The sequence below is a fragment of the Anastrepha obliqua genome, chromosome 6, assembly GCF_027943255.1.
Source record: "Anastrepha obliqua isolate idAnaObli1 chromosome 6, idAnaObli1_1.0, whole genome shotgun sequence".
Taxonomy (NCBI): domain Eukaryota; kingdom Metazoa; phylum Arthropoda; class Insecta; order Diptera; family Tephritidae; genus Anastrepha; species Anastrepha obliqua.
This window is the reverse complement of record NC_072897.1, coordinates 70,091,215-70,114,532: the sequence shown is the minus strand read 5'-3', so window position 1 is coordinate 70,114,532 and position 23,318 is coordinate 70,091,215. Positions and strand designations below refer to the sequence as shown.

The window sequence follows — 23,318 nt, the reverse complement described above, 5'->3', positions numbered from 1 at the left end:
TGTGTAAGGGTGTTATCATATACCACTTATACATTGATTTTCGTAATCAAACGTCAAAGTTCTAAACTTTCATATGCATGCAATGAAGATATTAAGATATTAAATTTCGCAGCATGTAAAGGAATTACAAAAGTAAATTTTCCCAAAAGTCTGCACATGTTCTTTCCGTTTCTGTTTGTATTGATATTTTTATTTATGTATGTATTCGTATGCATAATTTTATTCCCTCCTGCATTTTATGTGTTTATATTACAGTCGTTGAAAAATTCTTAAGAACGTTGGCAACCATATATTATATGCGCATGTTTTATAGAGTACGGTGCCATAACAATACTTTTTGTGCCTGAATATATAATATTTGATGTGATCAAAATCATTGAAATGCGTTCATTTATCTATTTCTCTTGAAGGCATAGATGACTAGAAGCGAAACTTTTTTTGTAAGGGCGCTGTAAAAATGTGCATTTTTATAACATTCGTCAGTAATGAGGCACCGGAATAAACATTGAATGGGTATTTTTTAATCAAAAATTGGGAGTTTTTGAGTTTCTACACCACCATTGAGGTTAGTATTTAGTGTGCGGTTACTCAGTAGGCTTATATCACCCGTATACACCTACATATAATAAAAATAGGCACAATCAGTATAAAATACATAAATAAGCAAAAAATTCAACAATTGATATTAAAATGAAATTATTAAAAATTGAAATACAAATGAAATATAATAGTAATAAAGTAATGAATACGAAAAACATAAGTATAAATAAATACATAAAATTTTGTAATTTTTTAATATTGTATAATATAAAAAATGGGTAACAAAAAAAGTTGTGAAATAACTTAAAAATAGTTAACAAAAGTATGTTTGTAAAATATCGCAAACTCAAACTTAATTCCCTTACCTAGACTTTTAACCATAAAATATTTACAGATATACAAATTTACAGACACCCATTTCTCAATAAAATTACATTGTGTAATATGTATTCATATATGTACACAAGATGAATTAAAAGTGGAAGCCGAAAAGAAGAAGCTTTGAAAAAATCTAAGAACACACTTTAATTTGATTTATTATATTCCAATTCAATTTACTTTTAAAACAAATAATTATAAGTATTTAAATCGCTTCCATTCTTGCAAAAAAACAAACTGTTTTCGTCAGTTATTTTTGTTGGCTTATTGTACTTTTGGCAGCTCGCCTTTTGACTATCAGCTGTTCATCACCCCATGGAGTGTGAATGCTGCCAAGTTTTGAAAAGAGCTCCTGGGCGCGCTCTCAGACAAAATGAAAGAGTTCCGCATCTTATTATCTATGCTTGAAGGGCTCGCATTGTTTTTTTGCGTTTTAGTAGGAGAACTTATATTTTGGTGAGAAATATACTTAACACGTTCCCGCCGGCGCTGTTATTCATGGTCTTCGCCCACAGACGGCAACGTTTACATCTTTTCGCTCTATCGGAAGCGATTGCAGGTTATATAAAACGAAATTTTTTCATAGGGTAGTCGTTTATGGCTTCTCATCTCATAGGTACCGTCTAATAAAGTACCATTGGTGGTACACGCCGTCCCATGAAGCAATCTTGTGCGGGCCACCGCTGGTACACGCCGCCTCATGAAGCAATCTTGTTCGAACCACCGGTGGTACGCGCCGCCCCATGAAGCAGACTCGTGCGAGCCACCGGTGGTACGCGCCGGCGTGAACGTGTTAAGAACGATCTCGTCTTCATCCAAAATTGTGTGAATTGTTTTCTGTTTTATATTATAACTGGTAAGTAATAATAAAAATAAAGTATCTGGAGTGTTCCTACAGCACTTTACTTTAGTTGAAGCGATTCAATAATGTCGAAAGGGAAAAATGGCACCCCGGATCTTCGAATAGCAGTCATAGAGTTGCGGTTTTATATGATGATCATTCGATTGTCCAAACAGGATCTCAGGAAGAGTGCTGCTGACATCCATCAAGAAATTTTTCTTCACCTGGAAAAGCCAATAACGAATAGAACAGTTACACTTCGATTGAAAGAAGCAAGGATTCACGGTCGACTGGCACTGAAGAAGCCATTGATAATAGCATCGCAACAACAACGCCGACTTAAGTTTGCTCCTCCTCCTATTTGTGGTGTGCGTCTTGATGTTGTTCCACGAAATAGAGGGACCTACTGTTTTAAGCCGACTCCGAACGGCAGATAATATAGTTTTTATGAGGAGCTTTTTCATGGCAGAAATACCCTCGGAGGTTTGCTATTGCCTGCCGAGGGCGACCGCTATTAGAAAAATGTTTTTCTTAATTTTGGTGTTTCACCGAGATTCGAACCTACGTTCTCTCTGAATTCCGAATGGTAGTCACGCACCAACTTATTCGGCTACGGCGGCTACCATATGCGCAAAAGAATTTTCAGGTGATTTGAAAATTTCAACAAGACAATGATCCAAAGCACACTTTTCCTATTGCAAACAATTTTTTCGACGACAATTTGATCAGGATTGGACATCTTCGAATGCTGACGAAGATTTTTGGAAGGACGTACAAAATGCACTAAATAAGCAGAATATCATAAATTTAGGAAAGTTATTTGAAAATGACAAGGCAGCATGGGAATCCATTCCTGTTAAACATTTAAATGTTTTTGTGGCTTTGTTCTAGCACTAACTTTGCCCTGTCAGTGTAGTGTAATCACCGGTCGTCTTCGTCTAGCTCATCTCACGGTAGGCCCAGGAAACTAGCTGTTTCGACGGGTTTGGTCCAGAGGGAGAGGGGTATTAGATGAATGGGTTTGTCGGGGCATGTGAAAACGTAGTTAATGTCGTGCGGGGTGCCTTCACATACCGGACACATTTTTAGTATGTTGGGGTCAATTCTGGATAAGTAGGAGTTTAACCTGCTACATAATCCAGAACGTAGTTGTGTCAACTTTACGCGGGACTCTCGGGGAAGTTGGAGCTCTTCATCTGCCGTGGGTGGTGGTTAGACTTCGATAACGGAATTCGGGGATCTGGAGCTTAAGGAGGTAAGGGTCTCCCGATGAATGTCGTTTATGGGCTGTCTGTACACCGTCCGATCCAGTAGCTGTCGGTCTGTTTTGTCCTGGATCTCGTCCACGTAATGGAGGAAGTGCCGCCTGACATGGTATTGTAGCGGGGACATCTTGATACATCCTGTCGCGCTCCTGAACACTGGTTCAAGGCGACCAGACAGGCGCAGCATAATTTAGAACTGATCGGCCTAGTGGGATGATGGTCGACACCAACATTTCTTTGTCTTTGCCCCAAGTGCTGCCGGCAAGCGACTTTATGACCTTGTTGCGATTCTGTACTTAAGTTACAATAGCGGTTGTATGCGCTGAGAAGAAGAGCAATCTGTCAAAGGTAGCTGCCAATCTTCTGGGGTTGTTTACATTCGGAATTGGTGTATCATCGACTTTTACCTTAATTTGCAGCTTGAACTCCTTTGTCCAGGTGCTGAAGAGGGTCGCCGTGTATTTAGTGGGGGAAGTTTTTAGTTCCTCGCAGTGAAGAAGCTAGAAAGGCAGGCGAGGTAGTCGTTTACCTTGTAGCATAGGCCATAATGTCATTGCCCGACGCAATTATCGTGCAGTCGTCGGCGTAGGAGACTAGGGAGACCCATTGCAAGATTTGCAATTGACTGTTGTCAGGTTCCGATGATTTCTGGTCTGACACATTGAACAGACTGTACGGCGGACCAAGAACTACTGGTTTGTCCCCGCACTGGGATAAGAGCTGGAGGGTTGAAGATCAATGTAGGAATTGTGTTGCGCACTGTGCAGTAATAAAAGATAACGGATTTTCAACAAAATATGTTTTTCCTTGTTCACTCTTCTCGTCAGCAAAGGCCCTCGACAAGACTAAGTCGAGCGTGGTTTCGTTAATCTATTTTGCTAGGGTAGGTGATTAACTTGCCGCTACCAGTCCTAAGTAGTGAGAATGGCCCTCTGTCGTTGCCTTCTTACTGTTTTGAGCGCAGAAGAATCACACAGATGGTTGAGGATTTCGTTAAATTTGGTCTGTCTGCGCTATTATTGCACTTGCCCGGTTGTTCTTGCTGGCGCCACTGGTGCATTGTGTAACTATGTTCTTGAGTATTTTTCAACGGCTGTTTATAGATATGTACATAGTCCATAAAGTCTGCCTTAGATTTACGACACAATATAAATTTATAGTTGAAAACATATTTTATTTACTTATTATTTCATTACATTCTTAAGTTACAAACGCAAAAAAACAAAATAATAAGATTCCTCATTCATTGTTTACATAACGGTAAGTAATTGCAGCAACATGTAAATATAGCAACTAAAGTGGTGCACAAGTCGACATATATGTGCTTTCAAGTCATTTGCTAAATTCACACAACAATGCAGTGTTTTGTTCTCAACTAACAGTAACAGGCAATAGCAGCTAGAGAGAAAACCAAATCATGCTTTTGTATGACTTGTTTCTCTCTCAGCATTATCACAAAACACATATTTCGGCAAGATAGCAAGAAAAGCAATGACACTGAAAGGCAATGAAAAACAATTCAATTCAAACAAGTGAATTGTGTCAAATGTGGATTATTTACTTACATGAATTCCTGATATTTTAAAATCAAATAGGCAGTTAATGTTTGGTATGATGGTTTTGTAGAATAAAAATTAAATTCTGATTAATATTTGAATGTAACTTACACTTTGCCTGCTAATATACACTACGTACATACATACATATGACACCAATTCACACATTGTACTTGATGTCTTTCGGCAAAGCTTGTATGATAATGTTTTTCTACCATTGCCATGCAAGCATATAAGCAGCGTCGTGCAATTCGTGCACTGTCGATAGAGCCGAAGTAGTATTGCTTGTTGAAGACAGTTTTTCTTCGTTGCTGTTCAAGTTGTGTGCCTACATTGCTTTTTGTCTTCACAAACAGTGTCACATGCAATGTGTGACTTGTTGCTTTGTAATAAGCAAGTCATTTGTGCACCACTTTAATAGCAACCATAACGTCTGCTTGCATTTTTATAGCATATGGGAAATGCTTTATAAATAACTAGCTGACCCGGCGACCTTTGTTCCGCCCTAGCGGCAGTAAAAAAGCAGATTTTTTATGTTATTAAGTTAAATTTTTTATAAATAAAGTATTTCAATGAAGCTTTAAAAGATTGCACTCTTCAGTTAAGCACCTTGTGATATACGACATTTTTTGTGTTATTATCAGGTGCAAGAACAAACAACGCAGATGGTTTTCCGACCCGTGAACATGCCACATATAATTGACCATGTGAGAAACATTGATTTTCTAGTTTCAGACCACAAACTTTCAAGGATTGGCCTTGTGATTTTTTAATGGTCATGGCGAATGCAAGACGGATCGGAAATTGAAGTCTATTAAACTCTAACGGAAGATCGGTTGGGATCATCGGGATCCTCGGAATGAGAACTTCTTCACCTTCGAATTTTCTTTGAGTATCGTCGGGTAAATCACATTGTTCATCAATTTTTTTGTTGCAAAGTTTTGGTGGGCTTATGTTTCGAGGCATGATTACTACGGAGCCAACTTTTAGGCGTAAATTGTGCGGTGGTAAGCCAGAAACGTCCAAGGAGTTTAAAAATTCAATTGGATAGTTGGTGGCTTCATCTTCATTTGTTACACAGTCAATGGATATGAATGAATGCATTGTTCCTACGATATCATTTTGAATTATGCAGTTTAGGTCATCTACATCTTTATTCTTACCCGTTAAAATTGCTCGCTCAGTCAACCATTCATTAATCATAAGTTCGTCGTGCGATGAGACAAAGTTACAGAAATTCTGAGGAAATGAAATCAATCCGCTCCATTCGTCGACAGGTACTCGACCATTACCGATAGTCAGTAATTGCTCAGAGAAATCTTCAGTAGATGTATTATTAAGTAATGCAACTCTCATGTTTGTTGTCAGCTGAAGTTTCTTCACATAGCGCCATAGATTCGATGATTTGAGGTAAGCGTTTATTTTGTCAGCAGCCGTTCATCTTGGAATTACTGGCAGTGTTTGGCGAAAGTCGCCAGACAGTAAAATCATTGCGCCTCCAAAAAAGTCAATAATGACAATTTCACTCTTCCACTAAAGCAGCACAATCCGAGAATTTCTCCGGAAAACTTGAATGCGCCACAATACTCGCAAACAACGTTCATTGGCCCAATGTAAACGCTAGGATGCAAGCAGTAATGAGTGTTGCAATCATATCGAAACGCTGCTCGGTTCAAATCAGCACTTGATATTTCTCTTCTTGTGCGTCGAAAATGATCTACTTGTTGATCTCTGTTATTCGCTCGACGATTTCGCATTGCCAACCGAGCCGTTTCACGGGCTGCCTCGCTTTGCTCTTGTGGTTGAGAAGCACGAAGTCGAGCCATACTAACCCGGCGCTCTTCATGGGCAATTCCTTGTGCTTCTTCAGTCGTTTCATTCGCAATGTTTCGTATCCTTCTTGCATTACGGCTTTGTTGGGAAAGATTCGATCGTCTTGGTCGCGGCACTGATAATGATGATTCAAAGAGAATACAAATTACTGTGATTATATATTTCTGACAAAATTTATATTATCAAATTTTCTATTTGACCATAGATAAAGTTACGTTTAACTGCCATTTGCGTTATGTTACTCCATATCAGATGCGTTTTTGTTATATCACATTTTATAGTGACTTCACGGAAACGCGTTCGAATGGGATAAAAAGTATCTTATGTCCGTCTCCTGGTTCTAAACTACCTCTACACCAATTTTCAGTCAAATCGGTTCAGCCGTTCTCGAGTTATAAATAGTGTAACTAACATGACTTTCTTTTATATATTATATATAGATATATAAAAACGAAGATTAATATTTTGTTGGAGAGCCCCGATATTTTAGGGTTTCACGTAATGTATTTGGTATTGAGTTTACAAAATTCTCTGTTTCCCCAGCAGTAAACTTTGCCCATTTTGTCCGTATAACACTTTGCAAAGTCAGTCACCTTATATACTATTACATGCTGTCGAATTCATTTTTCTAATAGATTCCACAAATGGTCAATAGGATTCAGATGCACCGGCTCATGGGGTGGTTTGAGCTGTTTTGTCGCGTTTTACAATAGCCAAAGCTTAACGATCTCGGCTGGGTTTTGAGGTGATTATCTCTTTGGAACCAGAACGATCTAGATAAGCCACAATTTGCGGCACTTTGTGTCAAATTCCTCTTTAAAATGTTCAAATATCTGTATTTATCCATTGTCGATTGAATAAGTTCCAACTGACTCAACGCACGTGACGTCATGCATTTCCAAAACATAACTCCACCACTGCCGTGGTTGACTGTACCAACAAGATTTTGTTTCTAAAAGGCAATTCCTGATATGCGCCAAACAATTTGACCCCCTCTTATCCCAAATATACAAAACTTACTTGCGTCTAAAAAATGACTTGTTTTATATAATTATTACTAAATTCAATGCGCTTTCTTCTGTTGACAAGTGAAATAAACTTCTTTCCCTCAACGACTCTACCATCATACCTAGATTTATGTTAATTTTGTCTAGCAGTTTCCGCACAAATACTTTTTTTAGTAGTTTGGTTTAAATTTTCTAAGCTTTTTGATGATGTATTGTAACAAATCGAAACAATCGGTTGAAACGACGTATAGCGGATGTGTCTGTTTTTAGAGGTGTAAAACTTTTTTTTTTAAATAGACTGTAAAAGAAGGAATGCAATAGTTAATACCTGTTCTGGTCTACTTTTGGACCATTTTTGCAGAAAAACCGGCCATATCGTGCGTCTAGGGCCGGATATCACTAATCGTAGCTGGCTTATCAGCTCAAAATACCTCTGGCGTGCAAACACACTATACAGTAACGCTAAAGACTGAAGTCTCAAACAATTTTACTATGACGGTCATTTGAAATAGACGCGTAGGAATATTTTCGTAAAAATGGAAAAAATGAAATTCTTCTCATTAAACAGAATTTTTTGCGCGAATCACCATCGTCATCATGCCTAGATATACAGCTTGGTTGTGAGCCTTAGCTTCCAAAACAATTTTTTCCATGCATCTCGGTCCATAACCGTACTAGGGTAGTTGGTTGCTCCTATGCTTCTTGGATCGTGCTGAACATCTTCTAACCATCTTTTCCGCGGCCTCTCTTTGCGAGGTATTCTCTCATCTAGCATTCTGCAAACGTGTTCAGGCCATCGGATTCCTCTAGCTTGTTATTAAATCTAATGTGATAGAGACCATTTTCTCCTCGTACTGGAACCAGTATTCTTTCCAATTCTTCTTCACAATTAGGCATTGTGTAATTGTATCTGATTTCAGTGTCCACGTTTCACATCCATGTGTGACCACTGGTCGAATCAGTGTTTTACAGGGTCAGGCACTCGAAGTGTAAGCTGATGCACGAACATCAGCATTTGCCGAGAGGAAACGCGAAAAAAGAAAATCAGTAATGGACTTCAAAGTTTTTTCTAATAGCGGCCGCCCCTTGGCAGGGAATGGCAAACCTCCGAGTGTATTTCTGCCATGACAAAACCCCTCATAAAAAATATCTGCCGTTTGGAGTCGGCTTCAAATTGTAGCTCCCTTCATTTGTGGAACAACAGCAAGACGCACGGCACAAGAGGAGGAGGAGCTCGGCCAAACACCCAAACGGGGTGTACGCGCCAATTATATATGTATATATACAGCGTTTTTCAATAGGTGCGCTTCAACTTTTTTCCAATAGGGAGGGCGAACGACGCAATATTTTTTATTTTTCGCTTGTCATTTGTAAACTTCATTAGTATACATTTCATCATGGAACGCTACACACTTGAGCAACGATTGCAAATCGTGCAAATTTTTTATGAAAATAATCGTTCTGTTGCTGCTACTTTAAGAGCATTTTTTCCAAAAAATCATCTTCAGTGATGAAGCTCACTTTTGGCTCAATGGCTTTGTCAACAAGCAAAATATGCGTTACTGGGCAGAAAGCAATCCACACGTGATTCATGATTCCCGAAAAAATCACTGTTTGGTGCGGTTTACATGCCGGCGGCGTAATTGGCCCATATTTTTTCGTTGACGAGAACGATCGCCACGTTACTGTGAATGGAAATCGATACCGCGGCATGATAAACGATTATTTTTGGCCGGAATTGAATGGTATGGACTTAGACGACATGTGGTTTCAACAGGACGGGGCCACAAGCCACACAGCACACGCTACAATTTATTTGTTGAAGAGTAAGTTCGATGAGCGCATTATTTCCAGAAATGGACCGGTCGAATGGCCGCCGCGCTCGTGTGATTTGACGCCTCTAGACTATTTTCTTTGGGGTTATGTGAAGTCATTGGTCTACAGTAACAAGCCGGCGACGATTTGTGAGCTCAGAGCCAATATTGAACGCGAAATTGCAAGAATTTCGGCCGATTTATGCAAAAGAGTGGTCGGAAATTGGGTTCAACGATTGGACTTCGTTAAACGTCCACGCGGTAGTCATGCGAAAGAAATCGAATTTCATACTTAAATGTATATGTTCAAACTCGATAATGAAAAGAAAAATTATTTAAAAAAGTCAAACCGTTTGTGTTTTGTTCAAATAAAAAATAGTTTAAAAAAACTAAAAAACACGCTTTTATTGCTAATCGAACTAAAAAGTAGAAAATAAATTTTAATGACAAAGGGACCTATAATGAAGTAATAGCAAATCGAACGATCAGTCATAGTCAACTACCTCAGAACAGAATTATAACAAAAATTAAGATACAAATAGAGTAATTCAAATTAGAGTTAAAAGCGTGGGATGCATTTTGCTTCACTTTCATAACATTCTGTACATAGGTAGTTGCCAATAGAATGATTGTAATATTTACTATATCAAGCATCCCACGCTTTTAACTCTAATTTGAATTACTCTATTTGTATCTTAATTTTTGCTATAATTCTGTTCTGAGGTAGTTGACTATGACTGATCGTTCGATTTGCTATTACTTCATTATAGGTCCCTTTGTCATTAAAATTTATTTTCTACTTTTTAGTTCGATTAGCAATAAAAGCGTGTTTTTTAGTTTTTTTAAACTATTTTTTATTTTCTACTTTTTAGTTCGATTAGCAATAAAACCGTGTTTTTTAGTTTTTTTTAACTATTTTTTATTCTTAATTTCTCCCGATCTAAAGCATACAAAAGGAATGTAATGATGCAATTTTTGTCTAAGTCTAATTATTTAACAGTCTAACAAATGTAAAAAAAAAATTATTTTCAGTAGTTACTTTAAAAGTTATTCACGAAAAACCAAAAAAATGCCCTGACAAAGGTGTACATACGTTATATTAGGACACTTATTTTGCTCTTATTTTCTGCGAATACTTAACTGTAAAGTACCGTTTATTTTATTTTGTGGTTCTACTTTTCATTCTTCTTAAAATTTATGGCATTTTGTCTCTTGTGTACGATCGGAAAAATGTCGCTCCGCAAAGAAATCTCTACTGATTTGAGAAAATTAGTTGTTGAGTACAGAAGTAATAAGACATCCTTTGGTTAAATAGCTGATTTATTGCATTTAAGCAAGTCTACGGTACAGACTGTTTGTAAAAACTTTGAAACAACCAATTCTCTGGAGATTAAGCCGCGTAGTGGCCGGTCCAAGAAGCTCAACCGGAGAGATGTATTCTTTATTCGCAAAGCAGTGAATTAGAATCCGAAAATACATGCTACTGATTTGGCCCAGGAGGTAGCCGAGAGGTATCAAATTGTTGTCCACCCACGTACAATAAGCAGTACCCTTAATAATGAAGGTAACATCTGCAGAACTCCTCGCAAGAAGCCCCTTATAAGCGAGAAAAACTGAAAGCTTCGTATGGAGTTTGCAAAAAAGTACCTTATAAGGGAATAGAATTTTGGAAACTAGTTTTATTCACTGATAAGTCCAAATACAACATATTTGGATACGACGGCAAAGCCAAAGTTTGGAGAAAACCAAATACTGCCATGGATCCTAGGAATATGATTCCGACTGTAAAGCATGGTGGTGGCAGTGTCATGGTTTGGGGAGCAGTTGCAGCCACAGGAGCTGGAGACCTCGTTTTCATTGAAGGAAATATATCTAATACAAGCACATTTTGGAACAAAACCTGATGCCATCCGTGGACAAATGAGACCTAGGCTCGAGCTGGATCTTCCAGCAAGATAATGACCTGAAGCATTCTGCGCAAATCGTCAAGGACTAGCTGCTGTATTACATTTTATAATAAGTAATAAGAGGACAAAACGTTCATGGACACACGCTTTTTTCTGTAAAATGAATCCCTATTTAATAATATTTGACAAAAATTTTATTAGAATTATGTTTACAGACCTGTTTTCTTTCCCGGCATCCATTTCATTTAGTTTTTATTTTGCTGTTTCTCCTTACATTCGTAATAATAATTATCGATAACACAGAAAACACAGGGTTGTATGCCAAAAAATATCGTTATTATCTAGGATTATTTTATAATCTCAGATTTTGGGAGACAAATTTTGTATGGGAAATCGCGCTTTTTAATTACAGATTTTGAGTTAAGCGCGAAAAAGTAGATCATTTACTTATATGTGAACGTATTATAAGACACATTTAGTAGAAACGGTAGATGTTGGGGTTAAATACGCATAAAAGACGGATTTCATTAGAAATAAAGATTTTTCATTTTACAACCAAATTCACCTTACTTTTTGCCCACAGGTAAAAAAAGAAAATATTAATCCTGGCAATCCTAATAAGGATAATGGAAAACTTTTATCAAATTATTGCATTGTCATCGGTCCTTGATAGGTGTGCAAAATTTCAAGTCCATCAGATTTTTAGAAGCCAGTGAAAATTAAGCTCAAAGATTCCGTTACATACATACATACATACATACAACCCGAGCTAATAAAAGTGTGTTAAAAAAAGTCGAAGCGCTCTTACTGAAAAACGCTTTATAATGGATTTCAAACGTAATAGTGTGATTGCATTATACAGGGTGGCTGATGAATTTTGCTACATTAAGAAACTCAAATAACTTTTTTTTTAGTGTATGGAATTCATTTATTTTTTTTTTCAAGTTGAAGGTCATTACATTTTATTAAATGTAGCTTAACTAGTTTTAAAAATAATTGAATTTAAATGCCCCCCATGCTCGTTGACACAAGTGCGGCATCTTAGTAAAAAATTGTTCATTGCTGCTTTGAGAGTTGCGACAGGAATAGCCGCAATTGTTGCCCGAATGGATTGTTTTAGTTCATCCAAATTTGTTGGCTTTGTTTTATAAACTTCTTGTTTACATAAACCCCACAAGAAAAAGTCAGGTGCAGTAAGGTCAGGCGACCTGGGGGGCCAACGAAATTCGGAGTTTCTTGAAATCAGTTTATTGGGAAATTTTCGTCGCAACTCTGTCATAACAGTCTGGGCTATGTGAGACGTTGCCCCATCTTGTTGAAACCACACAGAGTTGAAAGGAATTCTCTTTCGGCGTAGTTCTGGATAGAAAAATTCTTTCAGCATTTTCAAATAACGGTCTCCAGTAACCGTAACGGTGTGACCATTTTCTTCAAAAAAATAAGGCCCGACAACACAGCGTGAAGAAACCGCACACCACACTGTCACGCGAAGAGGATGCAATTCCGTCTCGTGGAGTATCTGTGGGTTAGAAGTACTCCATATTCGACAATTTTGTTTGTTCACATTGCCGTTTAAATCGAAATGGGCCTCATCAGACATGAAAAGGCAGTTTAACATGTTTTGGTCTTCTTCCATCATTTGCAGGATTTTCTGGCAAAATTCCAAGCGAATCTTCAAGTCTGCTGCATTCAGTTTGTTAACCATTTGAATTTTGTAGGGAAATAAGTCTAAATCTTTGTGCATTATTGTTTGCAAAGACTGTCGGCTGACACCAAGTTGAGCAGATAAGCTTCTTGTTGAAACCCTTGGATTGCTTTGTATAGCTGCAGCTACAGCAGCGATCGTTTCCTCCGTCCGAACTGGTGGGTTTCTATGATAAGGCCTTCTTGCGACTGCTCGGGGGATCGCCGCCAAACATCCGCCTGTACTCTCTCTGTACCAAAACTACGGACTCCAGTGCGTGATAGCGGCGGACTATCCAAATTCTTGTTTGCGTGTCCCAGTTATCCATTTTAATAAATTTTAAAGATGAATCTGCAAATTAAAACAAAAATGGAACAGATAACTTAAAAAGAAAAAAAGTTATTCAATTTTGTTTTGGTAGCGGCTTTCATCAGCCACCCTGTATTTGGCTGGAAAATCACAACCAGCAATGGTTCGTGAGCTCGAGCACCTTAAAGTAAATAAAGTTATTGTTTATCGCACCATTACTCGTTAGAATGATACTGATAGCGTCAGGAAACATCATAGAGGTGGCCAGTAAAAGACTGCAGCGTCACGTGAAATGGTTCACAAAGTGAAGAAGTGACTAGAGCGAAGTCCCCGACGAAGTGCCAATCAAATGGCGAAAGAACTGAAAAAATCTGACCATACTGAAAAATTATCTCAAAGTCAAGCCTACAAGATCCAAAACACGCGAAGGGAGGGAGGGAAGGAGTTGCTTCGCTTGGGCGAAAGGACCAAATTTCCGAACATTGTGTTTTCTGACAAGAAAATTTTTCAAATTGAGCAATACGTAAACTTCCAAAACGATAGGGATTATTTAACCGACCGTTCATATGAGAACTTGAGCCATCGATTGGTCACCAGGAGACGACACAGGTAGTGGTGTGGGCCGCTGTAACCGCAGATGGGTGCTCTCCAATCGTTTTCATAGAGCCTGGCGTCAAGGTAAATACGAAATATCGCCAAAGTATTCTGGAGGTTGCTTTGAAGCCGTGGGCAGACAAACATTTCGGTGGCAAACCATGGACGCTTCGACAGAACTCACCACCGTCTCACAAAGCTCGAGTGAACCAAGGATGGCTAAAAAAAAAAATTCATAACGTCCACACAATGTTTCTCAAATTCACCAGACGCAAATCCGATGGACTATTCTCCTTGAGCCATTTGGAGGGCAAGGTCCGAACAAAAAGGTTCACCAGTCTCAAGACGGTGCAAAGAAGCCATTATCCGGGAGTTGGCCAAAATATCTGCAAGTCACATTCGGGCAGCTTGCGATTCGTTTCTGGACCTTCTTTAGGCCATAGTCAAGGCAAAAGGTGGTCATATCGACCAAAAGTAAATTTATTCTTAATTTTGTTCTATTTACACAATTTTTTTACTTTTAGTTGAATAAAAGTAATTTTCCAAACTAAGCTTATGGCCTTTTTAATTGGTTACACTTCGAGTGCCGGACCCTGTATATATGTATTTTGATTTTCATTCTTCTACTCAAGAGATTGCTTTTCAACAATTTGACGTGGACAAATATGCTCTGTTTTCAGCCGACGCACGGTCTTGAATAGCACCGCCATATATAATTTGATCCACTCTTTCAAATTTATGATTATCAATTGTAAGGTCTGGCGCTTTTCTCAGCGTGTTAGGTCTTACAAGGAATTTCGTCATTGATCTTTAATCCAAAGAATTTTGCTTTTGTTTGAAGTGCTTGGGAGGTGTGTAAATTTAAGAGCCTAAAAGCCTACAAGCAGGTTAGCTATCGATCGTCGTCGTCGATTTCACTTAACGGTAGGCCCTGGAAGCATTCCGTTTCGATAGGATGAGACCACTATAGGGGTTTTACTTACATTTGAGTGGCTATGTGAAAAGATGGTTAGTATCATGCTCGGTTCCTTCCGTTACTATCACACACGGAATTTCTGTTGCTTTCAAAAGCAATTTAATTTTGAGCATTGAGTAAGTAATAACATAGGGTCACATTCTCGAACAAATATTATTTCCATTCAAACATGTTGCGTGACTCATTTTTGCGAAGTTTGACAATAATTCGGTATCATGTGGAATGAGTAAGAAATTTAAAAATATGGCATGCTGTGGTGCATAATCAGCATATGTTTTAGAGGTCAGTGGATGTGTGAGTTTGATACATGATTTTGATACGTAATTTCGTTATAATATTTGTAGTACGTTTGTGACTACAATGCTTTATTGCTTTTACAAGATCCGTAGATGCTGGACACCGGGTTCAAACCCTGGGACCGGCATCTCTATACATATATTCACTTTTTACTTTTCATTTTTATTTAATTAATTTATTTTTTTTTGATAGAAAATATAAACGTAACTTTAAAATTAAATTAAATTACTAAATTAAAGTATTCAATTATTTATTAAAATATTTGCACATATGTAGATCACGTATATATACATTTGTATGCACATACATACATATATTGCAATATAGACTAAAAATAAATTGTTTATATTTCTGGTTCTAGTAATTGAATCGAAATACTTTTTTCACAAAAGATTTACGATTTTTTACGGTCTTTAATTTGCTGTTATTAGATCGGTACATTAGGATGGTGGTAACTGAGATATGGTGGGTAGGTACCACAACGGAGCGCCTGTGATCAATGGCCTTTTTTTAGGAAAAACCCACTCCTTGAGACAAAAAAATTGGTGTATCACACTTTAAAATCCGACAGTAAATGTCGAAGATATGAAGAAAATTGCAATTGGGCGACATCTAGGGTTGCCAGAAAAAAAATTTTTTTTTTAAATGTTTTTCAAAAACACTTCATATGAGGGGAGGTACGGGCGACCTTTCTTTGGTGATACGCTCTAATGAACATACTCGTACGTATGGATTATTTTTTATATTGGTACAAGCCAAGGGATAGGTTGTCGCAGCGAATAATGGTTGTTTAGCTGAAGTGACAAGTGCGCGTGGTGTATGTACGTATGCATTTGTTCATGTCGAGGATCAAAGTAATTTCAAGGCGCATACATACTTACAGTGCATACAGTGCATTGATACCCTACAACTTCGCAAATGTTTTATAAGAAGTATCACAAAAAGTTTTTGACTGTTTTAATATTTTATTTAAAATTAAATAAATTCAATTATTCCCGTGTTAAATATAAGAAAATATAAAATATAAACTATCTTATTCTGAAATAAGAAGGAAAAAACCGTGGATATGCTGAGAATTCACACAACCAAAGTGTTGATGCAATAAAGTTTTATGTGTAAAAAAGTTTAATAACAATTTAAGAAAAAATACATTTAATATCTAGTAGGATACCCTCGTAATCGAATAACCACTTTTAATCGGTCAGGCATTGAGTAAATCAAGTTTTTTGTATAATCAGAATTTATGCCATACGACCTAGAGCAAGCTTTTAAGTTGATTTTTGCTCTATAGAGTTCATATCTGGGCTGTGTGGAGGCGTTGATAACAAGTGAGGTACTTTATATATCATCCATATCTTCACTAAGTGCGCGGTGTATTTCAGATCGTTGGCCTGCTGAAAATAAAATCCACCAGACAACAAAAGTATTTTTAGATATACTTATTTTCTCAGTACTTCATCAATAAAAACAGGATTGATAACACCTAATGTGGACATGCAGTGACGTATTTTTTAGATTTAATTCTTCATTTCGCTTCCTCCACATTTTAACCCTTTCGATCCGAAAAAGCCGCTGAGGTAAAGGGAACTTATTTTACGTGTTCAATCGTTACAATAGGGAAAATAAAAGCATTCCATCACTTCAGGATTTGAATCGGGTAAAAAGAGTTGGTGGGAGGGGCTAGGACATATATGTCCCGTCAGTGTTTTTCAATGGGACTTATATGTCCCGATTAGTTATTTATGATCCGGTACCTCATATATAATTGCACTTCTGTTTGATTAGAAATTAACTTTATTTGGAATTCAATTAATTGTTTCGGTGAAGAATATATAGAAAATAATACAAAAGCAATATATTTAACATAAATAAGTTTGGTCTTTATTTATGGTACGGAGCGAAGCAATCTTTGCAGAGAGGAGTCTGACATTCTTCGCAAATCGTTTTTCTTCTCCTCTCTTTTTTGGATCTGCACAGCCTGTGCAACGACTTCGATTGGGAATTGAAACGCGTAGGTGACCTGCGACTAGCTTCCTTTTCCTTCCTGACGTGCCACTGCGTTGAACAGCTGCTCTTTCCTTCCCTTCAGCAATCATGTGTTCTGCCAGCTCTATCATAAAATCTATAAGTGGTTTTTGTTTCCGTGAAAGTTGCCAACTGATTACCCAACAATTTCCTACTGATATCATTAACAATCGGTAAAAAACTTTTTCCCACCATTTATTAGACTTCCGATCCAACTCATATTGCCCTGCAATTTGATCAGCTCGGTCAACTCTCCCCATTATCTTTTTGACCATTTTTTTAATTTCTTTTCTATTTTGGAGATTTCAGAGGAGTGACAATTGTTTACAACTACTACTTCCTTGGTATCTTGCCATTTAGCATACATTATACCAGTGTTGCTCTCTCGGAAAACGAATGACCTCTGTGTAGCTTTGTGCTGATGACTGGAAATTTTTTGCGATTCGATATAATAGTTCCTAACGCTGCGTAATTAATAGTCTCTAGAAGATTGATACTTGTGAAGAACCGATCGAGACACAGAGCTGCATTCGTTTCTCGAAATTCTCGCGCTCGCCTAGAGTTCCTTCGACAATTCCATAGTCTCTCCCACAATAGATATTAAAAACGTAAGTATAGCCAGTAAGAGCATCACATCTGAGCCAAATTTAGTTTAGTGGGCTTCAATTGTATTGTTTCATAGAGGGGCGTCCTTTGAATTTCGTCATGCTTTTATCGATACTTTTGTAAGCACTTTCGTTCCGTGCACTTGCAAATCGAGACTTTAGGCACTCAATCATATCTTCCACGTGATAAAGTTTGGATGCTCCCTCAGGCTTTTCAGGTGAAGCAAAGTACATTTCCGATGATAGTAACTGAAATCTATCCCGCTTTATAGCCGATTTTACTGCATCGTTTCCCATAGAATTATGTTTTGACCAATAGTGTCTTACAGATGGCAAATGGTTATATGGCATACAATTATCATGCAACCAAAAATGATTTTAATTTCTCCAGTATCTGTTAGCTTTATATTTTTGTACGCTGGTTTTGAGTTTCGCATTATCTCAATACGTTCGTTCGTGCACTGGGTAATACGCATAAAAAGGCTTTCAGGGAAAACTTTCATAAATATATTGTAAGGATTGTCAGTCTCAAAGCTATGAGCAATATCGGGAAGTCGATAGCTGGTTATTGTTTTTATTGGTACAAACTCCTCACCTGCAGAATCAGCTGTAGAACGTGTTACTGCCAATATATTTTCTGCATCCTCCTCATTACTATCATCCATATCTTTTTCATGAGCAGATGAAACCTCACTATAAGAAGGCTCGTAATTATCACTGCTACCGTTTGAAAAGTCGTCATTCTCATTAGATGATTCCAAAATATTAGCAATGGCATCTTTATCAAGCTTTTTAGGCATTATGAGTCTGTACAAACAATGTGAGTTTATAAATGAAAAATATTATCGGTACCTACATTTTAATACATTTCCAAGAATGTTCAATACTGACTGGGACACCATGAAAAATGGTGTGACACATACGTCCCAGTAAAATGAATATGCTAATGATTTTTAAAATAAACAAAGGAACGAATACTTACTTACCTAAGTATATAACGAAACCTGTAACACAATAAATTACTATACTTTTGGTTGGTTTTAAAACTCAAAAACCACGAATAATTGCAAAAAACAGTGCCACTTACGGAATTCGCGTCCAAACTTGCGATCTTTTTTCAGATTATGAGCACGTGTTTACCATTAAATATCAAATAACAGAAGGAAATACCGCTAAGAATACCATAAACTACGAAACGAGATAAGGTAAACCCATTTTAGTCTCTTAATTTCCAGGCTATGCATCCTCGAACATATGCCGGAACACATAGGTCCCGTTCGGATCGAAAGGGTTAAGTCGCCCATCATATCCGAAAATATCATATTTCGACTCGTCGGAGAAAATTACTTTCTCCCAGAAGTAAAATTCTTTGAGTCGATAAATTCTGTCAAATTCGAGCCTTTTATTTCTATTAGTAGAGATTTTTTCTGGCAATATATGCCTTAATCCATTTCTTTTGATTAACCTTCGGATGAAGCAATGGTGTTAAGGGGGAAGTCTACTGTGACAAGGGGAAAAACAGGCTTATTTTCCGGATTTTTTTTCTAACAAAATATTGCTCGTACATAAAATCTATTTAAACTCTTATCTTTATTATATATTTAAGTTTTTGAAAAAAAAATTTTAAGTCAAAATATTCAAAATGGCCGCTGTGGCACTTCTGCAAGCGCAGGTCCGCTTTTCTATACGGTGTACACGATATCTCGAGTTCTGATAAATGAATCAGCTTAAAAATTTAATTATATATTCTCTGTAATAGTGTCTCTCGTCTGACATAGGATTTTTTTGATATCGCTATTTGTTAAATTGTTATAAGCAATAGTAACATCAATTTTAGGCAAAAAAAAAGAAAAAAATTTCAAGAATTTTTTTTTCAACGCCAAAATTTTTTATCGACATAATTCTACGTCAGACGAGAGTATATGATAACAATATTTTTTTTTTTTGTTTTAGATCACCGAAACGTAAGATTTCATGTACACCGTTTAGGCACCTAAGAAAAGCGGACCTGCGCTTGCAGAAGTGCCACAGCGGCCATTTTGAATATTTTGACTTAAAATTTTTTTTTTCAAAAACTTAAATATATAATAAAGATAAGAGTTTAAATAGATTTTATGTACGAGCAATATTTTGTTAGAAATAAAATCCGGAAAATAAGCCTGTTTTTTCCCTTGTCACAGTAGACTTCCCCCTTAAGAGATGTTTGCAATACAATAGCTATATTCGGAGCATTTTCGAAAGGATTTTTTTTATTGTTCTCTGGATAAGGCGTTAGTGCTCAAAAATCGTCGGTTGACTGTTAAAGACCTTACTGATATGATCGGAATATCAGAAGGATCTGTGAAAACCATTTTGAAAGACCATTTCGGCCTACGAAAAGTCAAATCTCGTTTCGTACTGAAAACCCTCAATTTCTTGGAAAAAAGTCGTCGCGTTGATGTGTGTGAAACAATGCTTTCAGACTATCAGGACAAGCTCAAATGCATCATTACGGGAGATGAGACTTGGATTTATGCTTACGACCCTGAAACAACCGACCAATCAAGCGAATATCGTGCTAAAGGCTAGGCCAGACCGAAAAGAGCACGTCAAAGTCGTTCAAAAACAAAGGTCATGATCACAGTTTTTCTCGATTTTCGTAGTATGGTGCACTATGAATTCCTTCCACCTGGCCAAACTGTTAATAAGGAATATTATTTGAGCGTTATGCGTCGTTTACGTGAAGCAATTCGTCTAAAAAGACCAGAATTATGGGCCAACAACTCTTGGTTTTTGCATCACGATAATGCACCGTCTCACACTGCACTCGTTCTTCGTGACCATTTCGCCAAAAATTCCACGCATATCGTTCCGCAACCACCGTATTCGCCTGATTTGGCTCCGTGTGACTTCTGGCTATTCCCAAAACTCAAGAGACCACTCCGGGGAACGCGTTTCGAGTTGATTGAGGAGATAAAAGCTGAATCGAAGAAGGTGCTGATGGCTATACCGGATATGGACTATTTGGCATGTTTCGGGGATTGGAAAAATCGTTGGCATAAGTGTATTTCATCGAGAGGGGATTATTTTGAAGTAATTGAAATTGATTTACAAGAATAAATAAAGATTTTCCATTTTACAACCAAATTCACCTTACTTTTTGCCCACAGTAGTATTTTGATATTCAAAGAAAAATGCTATTTTTTTTATATATGTAGGTAAATGATCGGATGTTTATTTCATTATAAAGAGGAAGTTATGCCGTTAATAGTGGAAAATAACATGATGCACCACCACGACCACGCTTACCGGACAATATCCTTTTCATGAAATTTTCCATAACCCAATTGCAAATTGACTGCCCTATGTTCTCGATAGCCTCACGAATTCCATCTTTGAGGTCTTGAATCGACCCTGGGCTGATGGCGTAGACTTTCTCTTTCACATGACCCCAAAGAAAAAAGTCACAAGTGGTTAAATCACAAGATCTCGGTGGCCAATTTTGATCACCTCTTCGAGAGATAACACGGTCCGGAAACTTTTCCCGTAAACGTTGTCCAGATCAATACCATCCAATTCCGGCCATAAAAACTCCTTTATCATTTCTCGAAATAGCACCTGTTATTCAAAATAACACCTGTTATTGGAAAACCCTTTAATAAAATATAATATAATTTAAAATAGTATCTCATAATAAAATCGAATGAATGCTGCAAAGTCGCAATTCCACCTCCGCGTAGTGGTAGCTGGGAAACGCTAGTGATTTCTATTGAAAATACTTCATATTTTTTATTTAACTCTCCGCCGGCACACGGGGTCTTTTAGGGTCGGCCGAAAATTTCAATGACGCATATTTTCGAAATGAAGGGAGAAAATGGTTAACCTGGTCTTTTTAGTACCCAGTATGCAATTAAGTTAATACGTAAGGCGCATTTGTTGATATATAATAAATTCGTTTTTTTCTCTTAGTATAATGTATTTATGATAAATAAATAATATTTTAGTGTAGCCTTGTTAAAAATCGCGGAACGAACAGCCGAAGAACTCGCATACTCTATTCAATTATTCATGCCTTTTCTCCCATGTTACTATCTCGAATTTTACCGCATTTCAATAATTATATTTTTTTGATGAATGCAAAATTTCTTTGCCAGTTTCCAAAAGGCCATACCTTAAAGTGTCATAATTCACAAGAATTAATTTTTTTTATCAATTTATGTTAAAAGGCCACATTTATAAAAAATTTGAGTTTTTTCACGAAATGGCTCTTAATTTTTATATATATTCGAACATTATTTAAACAAAAAAACTTAACCGCGGTTGTATTTAACTTTTGAGACATCAGTAAATGCAATATAATTTTTTCAACAAATATTAATAAAAAACATGAGTCGGACTTTAAAGACCCAGTGTGGCGACCGTGCCGGCCAACGAAATGGCCAAACCAGCTCATACATCCGTGTACATTATTTTATTATCTGTAAATGTACAAATGCACATACACACGTATGAACGATAACATGTGCAAGTATAAGAATTCGTTTGATCATAAGTTTTTCAAATACATTAAGATGTAAAATATGTAATATTTATTTATGTGGCGTATATGTAAATATTTAGATAAAAAGTTAAAGTAAAAGAAAATACTCTAAAATAGTTCATATGAAATAAAACTTCAATCAAAATAAACAAAAAATGCCCGCATACAGTGAGTCACAGTCAAAGTGAGCCACACCTCCTAGTCATCAGATTTAGTAGAAATTTGTTTAAAAATACCACAGATTGGAAAAAAGGTTTATGTGTTTTTATTGTTTGAATATTAGCTTGAATAATTCATCGCTTACATGAAGAACTTTCTTTGTCTATTAATATATAAAAAAATGAACAAAAACTAAAATAATTCACAAATCTATCTCACAGTGAAAGTGAGCCACCTTAGCTCAACTGAACTTAAATAACAAATTAATACTTTGTTGGGCCACCTTTGGCGGAAATAACAGCTTTTAGACGTCGGGGCATTGATTCTAATAACTTACAGGTATGTGGAAGGAATTGCACGCCACTCGTCTTGTAAGGCATCTAAAAGACTTTGTTTTGAAGAAATGCTATGTTTCCGCAGGTTTTGGTCAAGACAGAACCATAAGTTTTCAATTATATTTATATCTGGAGACTGCGGTGGTACTTCCAATACGTGGGGGCAGTTATATAATAGATATTCCCGCGCAACAAACGACTTGTGCTTAGGATCATTGTCCTGGTAAAAATAGAAGTCGCTTTCGATCTCTAGTTTTTCGACACTTGGCTTAAGATTTTGCTTCAAAACGTCTATATAAACGTATTTATCCATTATGCCTGGAATATGTTGAAGATTTCCAGTTCCACCACCTGCCATGCAGCCCCAAACCATGACGGAGCCACCGCCGTGCTTCATACTGGGAGTTAGGTTTTTCGGCTGAAACTCAGTGTTTTTTTGTCGCCATACCATCTTCTTACCGTCAGAGCCAAATAAGTTAAATTTACTTTCGTCTGTAAAGATAACCTACAAAAATATTATTATAGCCTCTACGTTGCATTATACCGTTATGAACCTTTTGCCAGGAACTCATATCCTTGTAGACATATTTCAGCGCAAACTCCAACCTTTTCTTTCGATTTTTGCTGCTAATAAATGGCTTGTTTCTGGCCGTACGACCATTATAACCACTCTT

General features: G+C 37.1%; 1 protein-coding gene across 2 annotated transcripts in view; it reads left to right on the top strand.

Annotated features, from left to right (window-relative positions):
- Positions 1–23,318, top strand: part of LOC129249816 (eukaryotic translation initiation factor 4 gamma 3) — a 61,499-nt gene that overhangs the window by 620 nt on the left and 37,561 nt on the right. The window lies entirely within an intron of this gene.